At 41.0% G+C, this 22,315-nt stretch overlaps 2 long non-coding RNA genes across 2 annotated transcripts in view; one reads left to right on the top strand and one right to left on the bottom strand.

The window, feature by feature from the left end:
* Positions 1 to 22,315, top strand: part of LOC142070152 (uncharacterized) — a 343,262-nt gene that overhangs the window by 195,534 nt on the left and 125,413 nt on the right. The window lies entirely within an intron of this gene.
* The window catches only part of LOC142070151 (uncharacterized), a 28,166-nt gene that overhangs the window by 5,072 nt on the left and 779 nt on the right, over positions 1 to 22,315 (bottom strand). The window lies entirely within an intron of this gene.

Raw genomic sequence — 22,315 nt, 5'->3', positions numbered from 1 at the left:
TGTCTGGCTATGTACACTCCCTCCTCAGGCCCTACGCTACCAGCACTCCCAGCTACCTTCGAGACACCACTGACTTCCTGAGGAAACTTCAATCCATCGGTGATCTTCCTGATAACACCATCCTGGCCACTATGGATGTAGAAGCCCTCTACACCAACATTCCACACAAAGATGGACTACAAGCCGTCAGGAACACTATCCCCGATAATGTCACGGCTAACCTGGTGGCTGAACTTTGTGACTTTGTCCTTACCCATAACTATTTCACATTTGGGGACAATGTATACCTTCAGATCAGCGGCACTGCTATGGGTACCCGCATGGCCCCACAGTATGCCAACATTTTAAGGCTGATTTAGAACAACGCTTCCTCAGCTCTCGTCCCCTAAAGCCCCTACTCTACTTGCGCTATATTGAGGACATCTTCATCATCTGGACCCATGGAAAAGAAGCCCTTGAGGAATTCCACCACGATTTCAACAATTTCCATCCCACCACCAACCTCAGCCTGGTCCAGTCCACACAAGAGATCCACTTCCTGGACACTACAGTGCTAATAAACAATGGTCACATAAACACCACCCTATACCGGAAACCTACTGACCGCTATTCCTACCTGCATGCCTCCAGCTTTCACCCTGACCACACCACACGATCCATCGTCTACAGCCAAGCTCTGCGATACAACCGCATTTGCTCCAACCCCTCAGACAGAGACAAACACCTACAAGATCTCTGTCAAGCTTTCTTACAACTACAATACCCACCTGCAGAAGTAAAGAAACAGATTGATAGAGCCAGAAGAGTTCCCAGAAGTTACCTACTACAGACAGGCCTAACAAAGAAAATAACAGAACGCCACGAGCCGTCACCTTCAGCCCCCAACTAAAACCCCTCCAACGCATTATTAAGGATCTACAACCTATCCTGAAGGATGACCCAACACTCTCACAAATCTTGGGAGACAGGCCAGTCCTTGCCTACAGACAGCCCCGCAACCTGAAGCAAATACTCACCAACAACCACATACCACGCAACAGAACCACTAACCCAGGAACTTATCCTTGCAACAAAGCCCGTTGCCAATTGTGCCCACATATCTATTCAGGGGACACCATCACAGGGCCTAATAACATCAGCCACACTATCAGAGGCTCGTTCACCTGCACATCCACCAATGTGATATATGCCATCATGTGCCAGCAATGCCCCTCTGCCATGTACATTGGTCAAACTGGACAGTCTCTACGTAAAAGAATAAATGAACACAAATCAGATGTCAAGAATGATAACATTCATAAACCAGTCGGAGAACACTTCAATCTCTCTGGTCACGCAATCACAGACATGAAGGTCGCTATCTTAAAACAAAAAAACTTCAAATCCAGACTCCAGCGAGAAACTGCTGAATTGGAATTCATTTGCAAATTGGATACTATTAATTTAGGCTTAAATAGAGACTGGGAGTGGCTAAGTCATTATGCAAGGTAGCCTATTTCCCCTTGTTTTTTCCTACCCCCCCCCCCCGATGTTCTGGTTTAACTTGGATTTAAACTTGGAGAGTGGTCAGTTTGGATGAGCTATTACCAGCAGGAGAGTGAGTTTGTGTGTGTATGGGGGTGGGGGTGTGTGTGAGAAAACCTGGATTTGTGCTGGAAATGGCCCACCTTGATTATCATGCACATTGTAGGGAGAGTGGTCACTTTGGATGAGCTATTACCAGCAGGATAGTGAGTTTGTGTGTGTGGTTTTTGGGAGCGGGGTGAGGGGGTGAGAGAACCTGGATTTGTGCAGGAAATGGCCCAACTTGATTATCATGCACATTGTGTAAAGAGTTGTCACTTTGGATGGGCTATCACCAGCAGGAGAGTGAATTTGTGTGGGGGGGTGGAGGGTGAGAAAACCTGGATTTGTGCTGGAAATGGCCCAACCTGATGATCACTTTAGATAAGCTATTACCAGCAGGACAGTGGGTTGGGAGGAGGTATTGTTTCATATTCTCTGTGTGTATATAAAGTCTGCTGCAGTTTCCACGGTATGCATCCGATGAAGTGAGCTGTAGCTCACGAAAGCTTATGCTCAAATAAATTGGTTAGTCTCTAAGGTGCCACAAGTACTCCTTTTCTTTTTTTAAAATCTTGCTGAGCTTTCCAGCATTCCATGAGTTCCTGTGACAGAAAAATGGCTGACCAGCCAAACACTCTGATCTCACACCACTGGCTATAATAAAGTTACTCCCAATTTATACCTAGGGGTGGGAGAGGAATGGGTGTTCCCCCCGCTCCCCGAAACATTTTTCAATGAAAAAATTTCAGATTTTTGCAGGAAATTTATAAGTGACAAATTCTGTTTCATTTTGATTCAAAATGAATTTTTGCTTTAGAGCTGAATAAAATAGTACATTTTTCCGTTTTTAAAATTTTTTGTATTTGAGATTTTCAGGTTCCCCTGTCCCTTGCTCACTCTTTTTTACTTTTTGTTGAGCACTGTCTGAGTCTGTCTGGGGGCTAAGCTCTCACCCAGAAGTCCCTTAAGTGCAGAGACCCAGACCATCCTGAAGTCACCAGGGTGAAACCTCCCCAGAAATGAGCAATGCTAAAATATTTTTCTCTTTCCTCCCACCCCTATTTTTCCCCCCATATGGGAAGATCTGAAAGGTAAGTCAGTGACCAGTGTACTTAGCACCTTGCATGTCCAGTGCACATAGGTTCCTTTCTACCTTGCATTTACAAATGAGTTGGGAAATGATTCATTTTCCTAATGATAAGGATGCATCCGATGAAGTGAGCTGTAGCTCACGAAAGCTTATGCTCTAATAAATTTGTTAGTCTCTAAGGTGCCACAAGTACTCCTTTTCTTTTTGTGGATACAGACTAACATGGCTGCTACTCTGAAACCTGTCATTTTCCTAATGCTTATCTTTCTGGCCTCATATATTTGTAATCCTGCAAAGTATCAGCCTGGCCTGAATCAGTCATGTAATAGAACTGACCCTGTTATTTGCATTTCAAATATGCAGATGATTAAGTAAAGTGTGGTTAACTTTGAGAGATGTAGCTGCAAAATTCTGCCTAAGTGATTGAAAATGGAACTGAGATCATCATCATGTTGTTGCAGAATTGTAATACTTCCCAGTCTGAAGATATCTTTTCACAGCTATTTCCTCTGGTGAGAGATGGCGTTTATTGTTGAGATTACCATTTGTTAGAATTATTTTATTTTGAGATGGACCCAAACTGAAACCCCACAGTGCCAAAAATGAGGATTTCAGGGGAAATAATTAATGTGAATGTACCTTCATTAGATGGTGAAGATTAATCATTCATTTCATCATTATCTGTCTATCTAATGCTATAGATGTAAATAACACTGAAAAATGGATAAAATGGACCAATCAGTCCAAACAGTTTAAAGTCTAACATGCCAGTCCTACAAAGAGTTCTCTGAGCTTGGATGTTGTTCCTGCAGAATCCATTTAGCTTCAGGACTGATCATTTGCTTAAAGCTAAGTAAAGGCTTAAACCTAAGATTTTTAAAGGCATCTGCATTCATTAAAATTCAGTGCGATTTGGGCATCAGCTTCCTTAGGCTTTGTCTACACTGCAAACTGAACCACAAAACTTCTGTCAATCAGGGAGGTGAAAAAAACACGACCCTCTCTCCCCCCCCCCCCCCCATGACAAAAGTTTGGCTGATGAAAAGCACCTGTGTGAACAGCACTTTGTCAATGCTAATGCCGCTTGTTGGGGGTGGAAGTTTTTTGTCGGCAGGAGAGCTCTCTCCTGCTGACAAACAGCATCTATACTGCGCGTCTTTTAGTGGCACAGCCATGTCACTCAAAGGTGAGTAGTGTCGACAAAGCCTTATACTCCTTTGAAAATCCCAGCCTACTGCTCAGGTCTATCAGGACAAGAGAGCAGGCTTGAGCCGTGAGTACAGATACTTAAAACATCCTGGGTGAAATCCTGACCCCATTAAGTCAATGATCATACTCCCTTAGACTTCAATAGGCACAGAATTTCACCTCAGTTACCTCGTATTGTTATGTTGCAGGAGTGGGAAAAACCTCATTGATGTTGGTGGGCATAACTGCTGCCCTTCATTCCAGACAAATCTAAAAAACAATCAAGCTCCTTTGTGGAACCAGGCAGCTGAAATAATAGAAGCCACCACCTAAAACAAAGGCACACGGCAAGGGTTGAGTAGAGGCTGAACTATGTGGTCCTGAGCTGTTTCCATGGAGACTGATATAGCAAAGGAAGGGCTGGGGCAATGATCCATGGAGCTGTGTGTATATCTCCGTGTGTGAGAATAACAGCAGAAATACATAGAAAAGTACAGAGATGGAGTAAAGAAGCCCCAGACACAGCTAGTGAAGCCCAGGTAGCATATCCCTGAGAAAAAAGCTCAAAGAGAAATCTTTTGGATAAAGTGCTGGCTGGAGAGAGGCTTAGAACTGTGAGCAAAGAAATTGTCTCCTGTAGTTTGAACCCTGCTGTGTTCAGGGAAACAGAACTTTGTACATTCTTTGAAAATAAACAGGATTGCATCAAAGAAATACCAGACTCCATCATCAATATCTAACTGGCTAACCACTTGGGTCAAAAAGAGTAACACTATGAAATTTTACAAAGCCCACTCACTGCCACCCAGCTTTAGAAAGGTCTAATCGGTGTGTATAGAATAGGATTAGAAATAAATCATAGCCTATTTTTTTAATATTAATTTAAACTGTGATTCATAAAAGCCTTTATCCAACCACTTAAGAACACCCTAGATGTAATAGGAATGTCTCTCAGCACAGCCAGAAGCATAGAGCTATATTGTTCTTTCACTGTGTGTATCCTAACGGGCAAAGACTCCCCTGACTTCACAGTCATGAGACTGCTCCTAAATGCACAAGGAAACAGAGAGGAAATCAGAGGACAAATCAGAGAAGAGGGGTGGTAGGAGGGGATGCGTCGGCAGGGGGACTAACCTATAAAAATGAAAAATAATCTGAGTGGAAGCTTCATTCTGCAGCCCTTACTCCAAACTGCCCCCCTGACAATACCAAGGCCTGTGGAAATTATATTTACTGGGCTTGATTTTTCTCCTTTAAGTACTTATATGACCCCGCCACCACCAGAGTATCTGAGCACTTCGTAATCTTTATTGTGTTTATGTTCGCAACACCCTTGTCGCATAGAGCAGTGCTCTTATCCTTACTGTACAGATAGGAAACTGAGGCACTCGGCTCAATGGACACTAGGAGCCAAACTCCTTTCAAGCATACAACCCAAAGAGACTAAGGCTAGATCCACAAAGGTATTTAGACTCGTTGTTTCCATTTAAATCAATTGAAATGAGTGATTTGAGTGGACGTTAGGAGCCTGAATATCTCTGTGGATCTGGGCTTAACTGGCTTTCCCAAGTTCACACAGGACGACTGTAGTGGAGCAAAAAGAAAAGGAGTACTTGTGGCACCTTAGAGACTAACCAATTTATTTGAGCATGAGCTTTCGTGAGCTACAGCTCACTTCATCAGATGTTTACCGTGGAAACTGCAGCAGACTTTATATACAGTAAGGAGCAGAGAATTGAACCTGGGTCTTCCAGAACTAGCACCCTCACCACTGTACCATCTTTCCTCTGCCTTACACTGTTGTAAATCAGGAGCAGGTTCATTGGAGATGCAACATCAGGGCCATAGGAGTCATGCTGAATATCCAGCAGTGTAATCAGGAGCAGATGCTGATCTCACATATTTAAAAGAAAAATTGCTTCTTTTACCCGTGTTGCTAAGAAAATAACACCTCGGGTTACTAAATGTAAAAAATAAAAATCCGATTTGGCTTTTAATTTTTACCATTTTCTGGTTTGCTTTTTGCATTTCTCTCAGCTTGGACAATAAATTTCATTGTCTTTCATTAGTTAGTTTCTGTCGGTTTCACTTTCTGCTTTTCTTTGATTATCATGTTGCAGCAGTATTGCTCTTGAGAACACAGCAGGGGAATGAAGGCAAAACCATCCAGATTGTTACCAGACCATTTGATGTTAGGCTTTGTAAAAGCTTGTTTTCACAAAACCTAAATTGACCTTACATGGGTTCGTAAGCGGAATGTTTTAAGAACATGGGCTTCCTATAAAAACAAATCTGATGTTTTCTTATAGCCTAGGTGCTATTTTCTATTCTATCCTCTTCTCTCTGTATATCTATGCTCATATATATGTATGTAAGTATAAAGAGAGACAGAATGAGATTACATTTGGATATCTATCTAATTTATAATCTATAGCTGCATTGCTATATTAATACCTATGTCTGTCTGTCTCTGTGCATATATATCTGTATCTATACACACACATTCTTGTTTTCTAAAAAGTCCTCTAGGCCCAGAATATCCCACATATGCCCCCTTTTTCTGCTCCTCATCTTTGAGAGGCACAGCAACCCTTCCTTTGGCAAAGAAGAGCAATACAGAATTCCCTCTGGAAACAAGCAATTCTGTTTGTTCAGTGCTCCACGGAGAAGGTTAGTCCATGGGCCAAAGACAAGATTTTAGGGCATAGATTGAGACTGTAATGCCACGAGCACACGGAGTACTACCCCCATGCCTGTCCTCAGGGAAAAACAACTTCTTGATATTGACCAGCAATTTGTATAACCTCTATGCAACACTCAAGGAGATAGATGGATATAGTGGTGAACCATGTGAAGTGTCAGTCAGCTGGTTTAAAAAAAGCATAAGAGAGTCCTAAGAGAGACTGTCTTTTTATAAGATGAACTTATATGATATGACAGTCACACATTCCAAAATTGAATTAATAAATCATTCACAGCACTAGCTGGAATAGTTAATACACTTTTTGTGCCCCAGCAGAGAGGAAAATGGCCTGCTTTCCTTGGCTTTATAACATATTAGGTGTAAATAGAATTAATGATTAGGCTTTCTAACCTTATTTACTGTAGAGAGGAGTTACTTCTAAAGGAATGGTGAGTTAAAAAGCAAAATAAAAATTTTGCAAACATGGGAGTTTGATGGCTTACAGTTGTGGTTGTATTCTCCATTGCTGCCTGCCTGTGTAAGTTTGCAGAGTGGGTAGGACAACCTAGATGACTTCACATAATAAGATCATGTGAAAGACATGAAAAAATATATATTATGGCCAAAATTTTGTAAAGCAGACAGGCAAAAGTGCCTGAACACAAAACCTGGGATTGCCCATGTGCAACTTCCTAACACACACGACAAAGATGGCAATATTGATATAGATCATATAGAATGCATTTCATCCTAAAGGATCTCATGGTGCTTTATAAACTCTGCCTAGGGATCACTTCACCCATCACTGGACTCCCCTCAGAATCAAGGAGTGGGAGGGGAATCTAGCAGCTGTTTTAATAGTGCACTGCAACACTATACAATATCTTAGAGTCTGAAGTGAAAGAGGAGAGTTGGTGATAGGAGGAGCAGATCCATTAACGTGAATGGCTTGTTCTGAGTGATCAAAGAGTTAAACTTTCTCAGGAGAGGCTTACATTTTAGAAATCAGCCTTCAAAGCTTTCTCTCCACTGTTATCTGAAATCTACACGTGAGAATTCTGCTCTCGGTTGCTGGCTACCTGTGGTGTTTCCATGGAAAACAGGGTCAAACATTCAAGGGAAAAATAAAGAAGATTTTGTTTATAAAAAAGCAGAGCTGGGACAAATCAAGAACTCCTGTCCTACTAGGACTTTGAAGATTTGGAGACAAGGATACTTGGATCTTATCCTTCCCTGGTTTGCATTTTACAAAAGCAAAACAAAATGGATTTTGCAAAACCAAAGCTACATCTAGTTTTCCTCCTTTTTTGTTTCAAAGTAGTGATAAGCCCCAGGTATGGAGTTTGAACCTAAATCTGAATATTCCCAGAGTTTGAAGAAAGGTTCAGATCCAAGGTTTAGCTTCCAACTCTATTTAAAAGGCAATGAGAATAAAAACCCTTTTACCTTGTTGTCTCTGTCACAGTGTCCACTTTCTGACCTTTGTATCAGCCAAAGGAAATTCTGGGCATTTGATTTGTCCCTGCAATTGTGTCTCTGTTTTCATCCACAAATAGAGATTACAGAGAAGAGGATAGTATGGCTAGTCAGACAGCCAAAGACAGAAATAAACAGATAAATCAGATTTTTCCCACAGTTGCTGTAGAAGTTAATTATTGAAATGTTAAGTGTATTAGACCCAATGAATAATTAAATCAAATAGTAAATTAAACATCCCTTTGACATAGAAAGTTGGAAAATAGCATGATAGTTCCACTCCTCTGACACCAGAACATGCTCGCTCTCTCTTTCCAACTTGGAGACTAAAATATTTTACTTCAGCAGCAGCTTAGCTCCTCAGTTATCTGCTTTCCTTCTACACAGTCTTAGTTCCTTTTTTAAAGGTTATTTTTTACTATGCAGTGCTCACTATATTAGAAAAGATGTTTTGAAGAATAAATACATAGATGGCAAGAGATTCACAGAGAGAGAGAGATGGGGGAGGTATGGTCTATGGCTGGAGAAAAGAACAGGGAATCAGATCTCTAAGATCCTGTTCAGATCTTAGGTCCTGTTCTTGGCTCTGTCACGAATTCTGTGAACTACACTAGCCACTATTAAAACAACACAAAACAAAACAAAAAACATATTCCAGGGTAATTTTCCAAACCATGCTAAGTTTGCTATATAATATTATAGCATTCTTTTACAAGGGAAATCACTTTATCTCTGGGCAAAATTCACCTCTATGCAGAAGGCCAACACTGTTTCATGTACTATATGCTGAGCAATAACAGGAGAGGACTCCATGTTTCGAAAGCTAAACTGGCTCTTTAATATACAAGAACATGGTGTGAAACAGAAATTGGGGATAGATACACTGACAAACTTGGACCATTTGGGGTGTTTGAAAATAGTGTTTGTAATTCAACAATGTCATTGGCAATAGATCACTATTCATTTTCAGGATGCTTCCCTCAAATCCAATAGCTGCAGGTAGTAGAGGAAGAAGCTAAGTTAAATAATGATTAGATTTAAAGGACTCACAACTCTTTGTTTTCCTTTCTACTTCATCTACCTGCAGAGAAGATTAATAAATTTCATTGTGTTTATTTGGGAGAAACTGTAGGCCACTTATTGACAATATATAAATCTAAAAGAGTTAAACCAGCTTTTCAAATCATTATTAATTATTATTATTTTTCCTGTAGCACCTTTTCAGTTATATATATAAATACCTTAGGCCAGATCCTTAACTGCTGTAAATCAGCAGAGGTATATTGATTTACTCCAGCTCAGGATCTGACTCCTTCAGTGTAGCAGGTCCCTGGGAGCCCAAAGCAGCAGCATGCCTTAAGCATTCTGCCTGCACAATGCCAGGGTGTCAGCTAGTTGTAGTGGCCTTCAAATGATCACAGTAATTCCCTCTTTGATTCTTAACATGTAAAACCCACAATGGGAAGATGGCAGCAGAGAAACAGCCATTTGGATGAATATTTTAAAAAATAAATCATGATTTTAGACCTGAGTCTTCCTTTCTCTTTGTCTGTACTGCAGGTTTACTGGAGGTAGAAGATTAATTATATATAAGACCAATGGCACCCTGGGCATGTACTCATCTTTCAGTAACTCCCCCAATGTTTAATCAGACTACTATTAAAAAAAAAAAAGGCTTTGCCAAGTAAATGAATCCCTTAGAGATTTCATTCTGGATCAATTTTTTGTTTCCAAGAAGTGAAACCACTGAAATAAGCAAACTGGTTATCTGTGGAGTCCCTACAATCTTTAAAAAGAAAAGGAGTACTTGTGGCACCTTAGAAACTAACCAATTTATTTGAGCATAAGCTTTCATGAGCTACAGCTCACTTCATCGGATTCAAAGCTTCTGCTCAAATAAATTGCTTAGTCTCTAAGGTGCCACAAGTACTCCTTTTCTTTTTGCTAATACAGACTAACACGGCTGTTACTCTGAATACAATCTTTAACTTATCACTTGAGAGTGTCTGTAAAAGAGTAAAGTAATCTATTTAGGACATAATAATCAGTTTAAAGAAGGAAAAAGCCACAGAAATGCATTTTTAAAAAAGCATTCAAAACTAAGGCTGCTATTTAACTTCTCTCTCACCTGGATCTGGAGTGTATAATTGGGGTCTTTATTTTTTTGCATAAGCAGGAATGGCGGTTCGCATGGACTGAGAACACCTGTCTATCACAAGCAAAATTGCATAGGAATAAGAAAGCTGAAGTCAGGAGATGAGGCTTCTAATAAAGACTAGGGGGCTGACCATGTCATGTTCATAGATGCCATCTGCTTAATTACAACTCACAGGCTTATCCTTGTCAGGGAGGGATCCATAAAAGAAATGCTCAATCCTGAAGTCCTTAGGCAATAAGGGCCTGATCCAAAGTCCATTCACATCAGTGAAAAGATTTCCAGTGATGTCAATGAGAACTGGATCGGTACCAGAGGCTTAGGCAGAAGTCCAATGCTTAATACAAAGTAAAATGCACCATGAATGGAATTAAGGTAGAAAATGTGAAACAGAATTATTTCTCTAAACAAACTTCCTACCGGTTAACCAAGTTGTTTCTTTGCCACCATCCCCTATAGATGTCCCAAAAAATAGTGTGGGATTTCTAAATCTAAATATGAGGAAACTGGCCAGTCACTTTCATTAAAGAAGCATAAAGCTTTCTCTTTTCTCCCCTTGAGCTGTAAGAACAGGGAAAGCTTTTCCTTCAGTTGTCCAGAATCCACAGGTTGTGTATTAAACAACAGTTTATTGTTCTCTCCAAGAGAGGAGATGATTGATTTTAGTGACTCAGCAGATACTGGGTTCACTGCTGGTTGAACATGGGAAGGGTGCTAGTGTGTAAATATCCTGCTGTGACCCAAGGGACTTGATCGCTGGCAGTTTTTATCAGGTGGGGAATTCTAAGTCCATAAGCAACAAATGTGCACTATGAAAGGTTGCTTTCCAAATCCCAGGATATATCCTTTGTAGAGAGAGGAGGTTTCCTATTAGCCATCACTGAACCATGGTTCTTTAGTTCCCGTGGGTTAATATGCTCAGAACTACACTGTAACCTACAGCAATCATCTGTGGTCACATTAGGGCCTGATTTGCAGCCAATTCTAATAAATGGGAGTCTTTCTTTGACTTCAGTGGGTTCTGGACCAGGCCCATAGAGAGAAGGCAGCTATAAAACACCATATTGGACCCGGACAAAGATCCATCTAATCCAATGTTTTGATTCAGTATAGCCCATGTGCCACACAGCTGGTTACATCCAGCAGAGTGCTGTAACGCACACAGACACTAGCCAGTGCACCGCAATATTCATCTCTGAATCTGTTTTTAAACATACTGTGGTAGCGGTGGCATGAGAAAAATACAGCAACACGTGATAGCTAGCAAAAACAATGTAAATAATCACAGCCCAATGAGAGCACCACAAGGGTCCATCTAAGCTTGTATCAAGCAGGACTCGGTACCGGCTTGATCCAGAGAGAAATGTGCATGGCCCCATTTAGTTGTAGAGGCTGAACATGATGAGTATTTCTTTTCTCTCAAAAGTTACCAGAGAAGCGATTGCTTTTTTACTAGGCTAATTACAACAAATACTCAACTGTGAATGCAACTTCTTTGAATGAAAGTTGGCTGATGAGCTTGGTATCTCAGACACCGTAATTCGCCTCAGGATTCTAGGTTTGCTTTTGCTCAGTTTTAATAGATGACCAGGGCTCAAGGGCATTGGAGCAGGGACCTTGCCTAGCTGTATGGAGTCACAGGTGGTGAACCATGAGATAGTAGTGCAGATCTTTTTAGCTGCTGTGTGTATGAGTACAGGTGAAACTTAAGGATGATCTTGAGGTTAACAAAGGAAACCTGAGTTCAGTTCCTACAGATTCTCTGTGTGATCTTGGATAAGTCACTGAGGCCCAGATCCAAAAACGTACTTAGGCTCCCCACTTCTATTGACTTCAATCTCTCCATGCCTCCATTCCCCATCTGTAACATGAGAATCATAATCCTCTCTTCCTCCCATCCTTTGTATTGTCCACTTACATTGTCAGCAGTTAGGGGAATGCACTGTCTTTTACACGGTCTGTATGATGCCTAGCACAATGGGGGTCTTGATTTCAATTAGGGTCTCTTGCTACTATAATAATAATGAATTAATAAAGATGATGAGGAGAGAAACACACAGTCAGGATTGGCAAAGACATATCAAAACCATCATTATTCTCCGTGTCAAGATATCCTGTTTCTCCTCTGCTCCTTCTCTTATATTAAAGATGTATTTCAGAGTAGCAGCTGTGTTAGTCTGTGTTCGCAAAAAGAAAAGGAGTACTTGTGGCACCTTAGAGACTAACCAATTTATTTGAGCATAAGCCATCGATGCATCCGATGAAGTGAGCTGTAGCTCATGAAAGCTTATGCTCAAATAAATTTGTTAGTCTCTAAGGTGCCACAAGTACTCCTTTTCCTTTTATTAAAGATATAGACAGCACACAAAATATATCTTCTGGCTTTTTCTTGTTGGCTTTTCTCTTTACCCTTCACATTTCATGACATGACAACCTATCAAAGCTATCTCCATAATCTATTGTTCTTTGAGCTGAACTCTCCTTGTCAGTTATTAATCTTTGATGTTTTAAGCTATTAAAAACACACACTTACTCTCTCTTTACCTGCCTGTATTCATTCTCATTGTTTACCATTCTCCTATCCATCTCTCTGCTGAGTGAGGTTAGCACTGACGAAAGCTTCTGCCCTGAGAGTGGTTGAGATTAGAGTCCTTCATTAGACCACAGAACAGGTATAGCTCATACAAGTGCAGTGCTGGCTTCCTTCACACTTTGTGCCCCGTGCTGATATATTTGATCCCAGTCCAGAAGGGACACTCTCGAGCGGTGAGAAGGTAGTTGAAGGTCCATGCCAGTTCAGACCTTAGCTTCTTCATCATGACTGCCAGGGAGAGAGCTAATTGCAGCTAATCATAATGGCAATTTCTTTGATGTGTTTACTGGGAACTAGCCAAAGATGCATTCCTCACCTCCCATAGTTTCACCAAACAACTGTTGACAGAAATAGCTGGTGGCCACTATCAACATGGAAAGAACAATTCATTCCGGTAGACTTGATCCTGCAACTTTCTAGACACTCTTGGCTCCCACCCTTAAATCAGAGTTGGGGGTGATGGAACTTTCCAAGACAGAGCCCCCCAGTATAGAATTTTTCCCCTTTGGCAATTTGTCCACAAGGAGCCTGTGATTTTTTTTTTTTTTTTAACAAATCATAGAATCATAGAATCATAGAATATAAGGGTTGGAAGGGACCCCAGAAGGTCATCTAGTCCAACCCCCTGCTCAAAGCAGGACCAAGTCCCAGTTAAATCATCCCAGCCAGGGCTTTGTCAAGCCTGACCTTAAAAACCTCTAAGGAAGGAGATTCTACCACCTCCCTAGGTAACGCATTCCAGTGTTTCACCACCCTCATAGTGAAAAAGTTTTTCCTAATATCCAATCTAAACCTCCCCCACTGTAACTTGAGACCATTACTCCTCGTTCTGTCATCTGATACCATTGAGAACAGTCTAGAGCCATCCTCTTTGGAACCCCCTTTCAGGTAGTTGAAAACAGCTATCAAATCCCCCCTCATTCTTCTCTTCTGCAGGCTAAATTTGACTGTTCTTCAAAAATGTATTCACTGGATGTTTTGTGTAAATTAATTTCATTTTACAACTGAAGGCTCAGTTGTGGCTTTACCATGAGTCCTGGCTTAGGAACAGTGAATTGTCTGGGGAGTCACAATTAAGGCCTTACCACCTCTCCTTCCTCACTCTCTGGTGCTCTGGGGAGTCATCATACCGTCTATTTTTGGTGAACCATATACACCTTGAAGCAGCTCCACCTATTTACCACTCACGTGTGCAGGGAAAGGATATGGAGATTTCTATCTATGATGAAGGCATGATGGCTGCATGAGAGCATAGCTCAGGCCACAGTCTGGCCCTGAATGAATTTCAGCTATAGACACATTAATGTCTTTAAATAGGTCTGAAACCTATTAAGGTGATCATGACTCGTCTCTACATCAAATCTGATGAAAACGAGACTTGTCTTTTTATTCAGTCACCTTGTTCATATTTAATGCTTCACCTGCACTTAACTTTTTTACTCCTTATTCTTTTACAGTAAATCTCTCTCTCTCTCTCTCTCTCTCTCTCTCAAATACCCTTTTTTGACATCCTTTGTATCAAAGTAATGTTATTATCTATTCATATTGATTCTACAATCTTTATCATCTGCCTTGGAAAAATCATCCAATTTTTGCTTTCTCTATGATTTTTCACATCTTAACAACACAATTTGGTTTTTCATCCACCTCACTGGTCATGAGGCACCCATTATGATCAGAGAGAGACAATTTTTTTCTAATTATGAAATAATAAAATTTTGAGTTTCACTTAAAAAAAACAAACAGAAAAACGTTGTGTTCATTTTTATAATCTTTGTCCTACATTTTTAAGCTATAGTGGGCCAAAATCTTAAATTTTTGATGAAATTTTTAATTAAAAAAAAGGGGGGGAGAACATTTTGAAAGCACAACACAAATGTTGAGAGAGAGAGAGATGTGTAGCAATGATCAGAGAGATAGGAAGGTAGATAGATAGGATAAAGTCAGGTCATTCTGGTGATTTACTGCTTACTTTGAAAAGCAAAACACGTGTACTGGGCTAAAATGCAGAATTAGCTTACAGAGGTTTGCAGAGAATCCTAACATGTAGATTGAAGCTAGTCACAAACAGAATAACTTTACTTTCTGATTGGGGCTTCATAGAAGCTCAATTAGTAGAGGCTTCCAAGCGGATGTGGAGAATCAGTACATCCTTTGTTTGCTATGGTCTTGTTCTCTTCTAGTCCCCTCTCTTACTTTTTGGGTGACACCAGCCCTTACATGCCTCCCTCAACAGGGGGAGGGTGGAGCCACTTGCATCACCTAAACCCTCCCACCACTCCTGCGCAGAGTTGCCACCCCTCTACCAGAGTCTATGCTCGTGATTTGGATGGAGCAGCACCTCCTTATATAGGGGATCAGCATCCAGCTTCTCCAAACCTTGGAGACGGCAATGGGGGCAGTGAGGAACCAAGAGTTAATTTCACAAGCACCTCACTTCTGTGCCTTGCAAAATATGACGTTAATTATGAATGCAGAGATAATAAGCACCCAAACGTTACCTGTTGGCATCAATTAAAGCATCACTGCTTGATAAACTATAAATGTTTGGTGATCAATACAAAGCTCTAATTTTCTCCAGCTAATGCCTTTCAGTGACAGCCTCTCAATGCTATCTGCAGACTGTACATGCAAGATGATAAATCTTTATGATGTCTCAACTCTGAATTATTAATCTTTGCTCTCCCTGGTTTGACATAATTGGTAATGACTGTATTGACAGCCTGGAGTGGACTCAGGGGACTGAGCATTAAGGAAAGCTTAGGAGCTGCATTGGACAGAGCAACAATGATGTCACTGCAGTGTAATAAGAGGGGATGTATGAAAACAAATTATCCTGAGGCCTTTGGGAGTGTTTTCCTTTCACCTTAAACTATGTTTGTAATCAGCCAAAGTCATTACGTAGCAGTGGTACCTTCTCACTTTCTGTATGTTACAGGAGTGCTCTCTGTCTACATACGTGTAAATAGCTAATAGATAAGGTTCAAGTAGATGGCACTCAAAAAGATGGATCATAGTTCCTGGGTTTTATCCAACCAGTAAAACTTCTTGTTCTGTCCTGCAAATGGCTGCTCTTTGCAATACATTTTTATAACTAATTATCATTTGCATTTTGGTAGAATTTGGAGCAGTGATCAGGTGCTGTACAAACACTCAGTAAGAGTACGTCTGCACCTGGCGCTAGGGCTGTGAGTCCCAGCTCACAGACAGACTTATGCTAGTTCCAACTGAGCTAGCGCATTAAAAATAGTCGGGGAGTTGGAGCAGAAGTGACACTGGCTAGCACCCTGAGCGTGTGAACACAGGTTTCAGTTCAGCTAGTGTTCTGCACAGACAGCTCATGCTGCCACTCACCACTGCCCATGCTAGTGCACCTGCACTATTATTTTTAGTGCACTAGCTTGCCGAGAGCTGGCGTGAATATGTCTACACAAGCTGGGAATCACACCCCCAGCTCCAAGGGTAGACTTACCCTAAAAGATAGTCCCTGCCCCCAAGAGCTTACACTCCCCACAGGCCAGTCAGCCTCACCTCAGTCCCTGGAAAAATCATGGAGCAGGCCCTCAAGGAATCAATTCTGAAGCACTTAGAGGAGAGGAAAGTGATCAGGAACAGTCAGCATGGATTCACCAAGGGCAGGTCATGCCTGACTAATCTAATTGCCTTCTGTGACGAGATAACTGGCTCTGTGGATGAAGGGAAAGCAGTGGATGTATTGTTCCTTGACTTTAGCAAAGCTTTTGACACGGTCTCCCACAGTATTCTTGTCAGCAAGTTAAAGAAGTATGGGCTGGATGAATGGACTATAGGGTGGATAGAAAGCTTGCTAGATTGTCGGGCTCAACAGGTAGTGATCAATGGCTCCGTGTCTAGTTGGCAGCCGGTGTCAAGTGGAGTGCCCCAGGGGTCGGTCCTGGGGCCGGTTTTGTTCAATATCTTCAAAAATGATCTGGAGGATGGTGTGGATTGCACCCTCGGCAAGTTTGCAGATGACACTAAACTGGGAGGAGTGGTAGATACGCTGGAGGGTAGGGATAGGATACAGAGGGACCTGGACAAATTGGAGGATTGGGCCAAAAGAAATCTGATGAGGTTCAACAAGGACAAGTGCAGAGTCCTGCACTTAGGATGGAAGAATCCAATGCACCGCTACAGACTAGGGACAGAATGGCTCGGCAGCAGTTCTGCAGAAAAGGACCAAGGGGTTACTGTGAACGAGAAGCTGGATATGAGTCAGTAGTGTGCCCTTGTTGCCAAGAAGGCCAATGGCATTTTGGGATGTATAAGTAGGGGCACTGCCAGCAGATCGAGGGAAGTGATTGTTCCGCTCTATTCGACATTGGTGAGGCCTCATCTTGAGTACTGTGTCCAGTTTTGGGCCCCACGCTCCAAGAAGGATGTGGAAAAATTGGAAAGAGTCCAGCGGAGGGCAACAAAAATGATTAGGGGACTGGAACACATGACTTATGAGGAGAGGCTGAGGGAACTGGGATTGTTTAGTCTGCAGAAGAGAAGAATGAGGGGGGATTTGATAGCTGCTTTCAACTACCTGAAAGGGGGTTCCAAAGAGGATGGCTCTAGACTGTTCTCAGTGGTAGCAGATGACAGAACAAGGAGTAATGGTCTCAAGTTGCAGTGGCGGAGATTTAGGTTGGATATTAGGAAAAACTTTTTCACTAGGAGGATGGTGAAACACTGGAATGTGTTACCTAGGGAGGTGGTAGAATCTCCTTCCTTAGAGGTTTTTAAGGTCAGGCTTGACAAAGCCCTGGCTGGGATGATTTAGTTGGGGATTGGTCCTGCTTTGAGCAGGGGGTTGGACTAGATGACCTCCTGAGGTCCCTTCCAACCCTGATATTCTATGATTCTAAGACAGACAAAGGAAGGACTATTACTCCTATTTTTTCCTCTCCTATTGCTTTGTCCCACACCCTCCAAGTCACCAAAGATTCCCTTTTTCATTTTTTCCTTTCTTCGTTCCCCCTTTTGCAACTCTGGAACTTTGCAAAATGCCCTAAACTTAGGGAAAAGTTAGTGACAAAGGAAAAATGAAACTGTAATTCAAGTGCTGTGTGCATTTTGAAAACACCTCTGACTTTGGAAGAGTAACAGAGTGGTGAAGTTACAGGGTTTTCCTTTCTCCTTTTGCACAACTCAGTAACTTTCTCAAGTTTGAGGAAGTTTTCGAAGGTTGCAGAAAGGCAAAAAGAAAACAACCAAACAAAAAATGAAGAATTGAAGAAAAAAATACCCTGTCAACATCATTCATTCTATTGCAGTCACTGGCAAAAAGGGAGGCAGGAGGGAAAAGCGGAACATGAACATTCAAAATTAAAAACCTCCAAGTTATTCGTGAAAATTTTGTTTTTAAAAATGCATTTTTTCCAAATAAATGTTTCAAAGAAAAATATATTCACCCAGTCTGTTAATTAGATCTGCAGAACAAATATATATATATATATATATATATATATATATATATATATACAGGAGAGTGAGTTAGAGTATCTTCTTCCTCATGTACCACTAGCTAATTAATCCGCTGTATTCTGATATTATAATCTTTGTTGCCAATATAAAAACAGAAAGGTTTTTGGAGTTCAGGGTGAGTTTGTGACTTCAGCTGTTAGAAAAAAAATGACCTTGTTTTGAGAGTTTAAGTGGAGCTGAGGTGGTGCATAGACCTTGAGCTAGTCCTCTGCACAGGAATTAATTTCATCCAGTGTTATTTTTACATAGCCACTTTTTAGAGTATTACTCTACTCCAAAGGTGGAAATCTGCAATAATATAAACAGTGATGGCTGGTTATTAGTGCATGTCTTAACCCATTTCTGGAGTGCCCTAGATTTACTGTGTGTGGCCTGATCGATATTTAAAAGTTTTACTGGCATAGCTATTTCAGTTAGGAGTGTGGGGAAAAAAATCACACCTTGACTGACATAGCTGTGCCAGCAAAAGCCCCAGTGTCAACATTGTTATATAGGCAAAAGGTCTTGTTGTGAGTGTAGCTTATTTTGTTTGGGGGAGGAGAGGCTGATATAAGCTATGCCAGCAAAAGAACTCTCTTGCTATTTTATACTGGGTTTCCACTAAGGCGGTTTGTCGATCTAGCTGTACTGGTATAGTTACACCAGTGTAGACAAGGCCTGTTTGTGTGTGTTGTGCACATTACTGCAGCCAAGTCTTGATTTCGGACTATTGAAGTCTGTAGGCAGTAGCTTCTATTAATCTGACAAATAACCTTGGTGTCATATACTGAGCAAAAAAGATTCCTTTTATACCACACTTTTATGTATATGTTTGACATATTGTCATAAAACTCAGGTCAAACATATTTTCCACTCTCCTCATCTTCTAAGAGTCCTTATACAAGAATTCACCTCTCTCTTCATGTCATGTGCAGAAAAGAAGTATTAAGTGTCATTGGGCCATATTCTGATAAAATATCAACTGGTGGAAATCCATTAAACTAACTTTCTTTCTTTCTCCAATAGTTAAACAATTCAATTTTAATTTAATTCCTTGCCTAGTATCTGTAGTAATCATCCATGTTCTTTGTTTGTTTTATTTTGTTTTAAACATAGCATCTCATTTCAGACGGGGGGTGAAGTTACATGGGGATTTTGGAAGAGCTCTCTGCATGAACATTAGAGAATGAATGTTTTTAATTTTATAAAGATATCAATCCCCTAATGCTCATGCACAGCATCACTGTAAATCTTGTCAAGCTACAGTGAGATCGCTTTCAAATCAATCCAAACTGAGTAAGCAGTTTAAAGAAAGCCGTTTAGCTGGTGGTTAGTTAAAAAGATAGGAAACTCCATTTCATTTATTAATAGGGACTCTCATCTTCTTAATAGACAAATGTAAAATGATAATTTCCATTAAGTTATTGAACTGATGCACTTCTATATGTCCTAATGCAATCCTTTGCTAAGAGCAGAGACTTTGTTCCCTGGGACATTGTTTGTTCCATTCTATGCACCCATTACTGTTACTCCTACCTACTTACTTACTGAAATAATGCCTGCATTTCTGATGGATAAATAATGTCCATCTCCTTCAAACGCCGAACAAATTGCCTTTGGGAATGATTTCAGGCATCATTAAAACTTCAGATGATAAAATCTTTACTGTCATAGTTCCAGTTCCTCCCAACTTTCATCTTCATTAGTAAAGGAACTTCTACCAAATATTTGGGAGCAGTGAGACAAAAGAAACCTGCAAGGAGAGCGTTATTTTTAATTTGAGGTTGTATGAATTCCATTTTCCAAACTTAGTGTTCAATTTTGTTTTGTTTTGTTGGTTTGTGTCAGGGTGGTGTTTGGTTTCTTTGTTTAACTATTTTTCTTGTTGTGATGGACAATACAAACAGAATACATACAGAAGCCTGGGTTAAACCAGGCTCACCTTGGATCTCCAGATCCATTGCCTTGAGCAAGTAATAAAGGACTGAAGAAAAGCCAAGCTAACAAATAGAATTTGTGAATGCTTTTGACGCCATCATTAATCTAATGGCTTTTACCAGTGTTTTGTGTCTCTTGCATGTGATAATGTCAAAATAACCTTGTTAACGAACAAAGCTTAACCTGACCTTCAATGCTCTCAGGCCTTTCTATTTAATATCTCCTGGTTCATCATTACACTTGTCAGCTGGACCTTTGCAAATCAGTATAAACAGTTTGCAGTGAGGTACATAATTTTGAAAAGAAACCCAAGGCCACATCCTCATCTGGTATAAATCAGCATAGCTTCACTAACTTTCCTGGAGTTACGTGAATTACTGCAGATGAGGATTTGTCCCTTTGATCTGATCTCACTTACACTGGCTTGTTACCAGCATAAATACATTAATTGCAGTGGATTTGATGGCAAATTACAGACCAATAGTGAAAAGGAATATATATATTTCCTACCCGCTTTTTGAGACCCAAGAACTTTTGGGAATTTATCTGAGCCTTCCAAGGTTTGCCCATCATGAGGCTTAGAGATCAGTTTTCCAGCTTGGCACCTTAGGGTCTGCCATAGCTACCAACTTTTCCTTTCCCCCAGGGATACTCAACCCCCACTTCGCCCAAGGCTCTCCCCCACTCCACCTCTTCCCTAAAGGCCCTGCCCTTGCTCCATCTCTTCCTGCCCCCACTCCTCCCCTCTCTGAGGTTGCCACCCACCCGCCACTCTCCCCCCTCCCCCAAGACCTTCCCCGAGTTGCCAAACAGCTGTTTGGTGGCAGCACCACCCCCTATCAGTTGTGTGTCAGCAGCGCAGCCCCCATAAGCTTTTGGGTGGGAGTAGTGGCACCCCCCCATCAGCTGATCAGCGAGGGCAGGGAACAGCTGTGGCGGTCCTCCAGCCCAGGAGCAGTCATGGAATCGGTGCCTATGCAAACAGCTCTAGCCACAGTATTAAATTCTGGGCAGCACATGAAATACGTTTAGTTTAGAAAATTGGGCCTCCATTTTTTTCACAGGTAGTTCACCACTGTCCGTATACCCTCTTCCCTCTCAGAGGTCAGCTACCTTCTCAGGTATCCTAACTACCTTGTCCCTGTGAGATCTGGGACCAAATTTCTCGTGCTCTATATTTAGTTAGCACCTTAGTGCCTGAACGATCCCACTGACTTCAGGGTCACCATTTGTGGTGTGATGTGTTAATCAGCGCAAGTGAGAGTCTAACACTGAATTTCTGCCATTCACTATTCCATACCCTTTGTTTTCCTGGATAAATGTAGGGTCATGTGGCCGAGTCCTACTTTTAGGAGGGAGGATTATAATAAAAAACATGTAACTGCATCTAGTGGGAGGAAGGTCTGTGATGCCACAAAAGAGTAAGGAATTGTATTTTATGATATATTGGAAAAATATTCTGGATTGATTCATTCTACTTATATCACCATCACTGCCTAGAAAAATGTTACATCTCTTTAAAATTACATAAGTACTTCAAGTTCTATAAACTTCAGACTCCAGATAAATTAAGCAGCACTCTAAAGGGGGCTTGTGGGCTAGAAACAATGAATAAATAAAATCTGATCATGTGTTTCTGAATCCCAGCTTGGTTTATTTGCCTTTTTCCTAATAAGGCAACATAGGAGATAAAATGCTGGATATGTTTTCATAAGTGACTTAGGCTCTTAGGACTCTTAAACCCAGATTCTCCAAGGTATTTAGGCACCTTACTCCCACGGGGCTTAGTGTCTAATTTGATACGGAAAATGAGACTCAGGGTCCGCAGTCATTCAGGGTCTTGCTTTTTGAAACTGTTCTTCTAGATCTCTTTCAATGTTATTTAAACTTTGGCTAACTGGACATTGTGTGGCAACAGTATTTCCTTTTATCCCGTTTAAATTGGTTGCCTTTTATTGAATGACTCTTTATTTTTGTATTATTAGGTGAAAGGGTAAATAGAAGTACCCTATCCACCTTCTCTATGGCATTCATGTTCTCTATACCTTTATCATGACTTCTCTTATTCATTTCCTCTTTAAAGAAAACAGCCCCTGTGTATCAAATCTTCCTATCATAAACAGCTGTGGCTTGATAACTACACTCCTCTGCATAACA

This window comes from Caretta caretta, chromosome 26, assembly GCF_965140235.1.
Source record: "Caretta caretta isolate rCarCar2 chromosome 26, rCarCar1.hap1, whole genome shotgun sequence".
Taxonomy (NCBI): domain Eukaryota; kingdom Metazoa; phylum Chordata; order Testudines; family Cheloniidae; genus Caretta; species Caretta caretta.
Note: the sequence above shows the minus strand (reverse complement) of the source record. Positions and strands in the feature narration are given on the sequence as shown.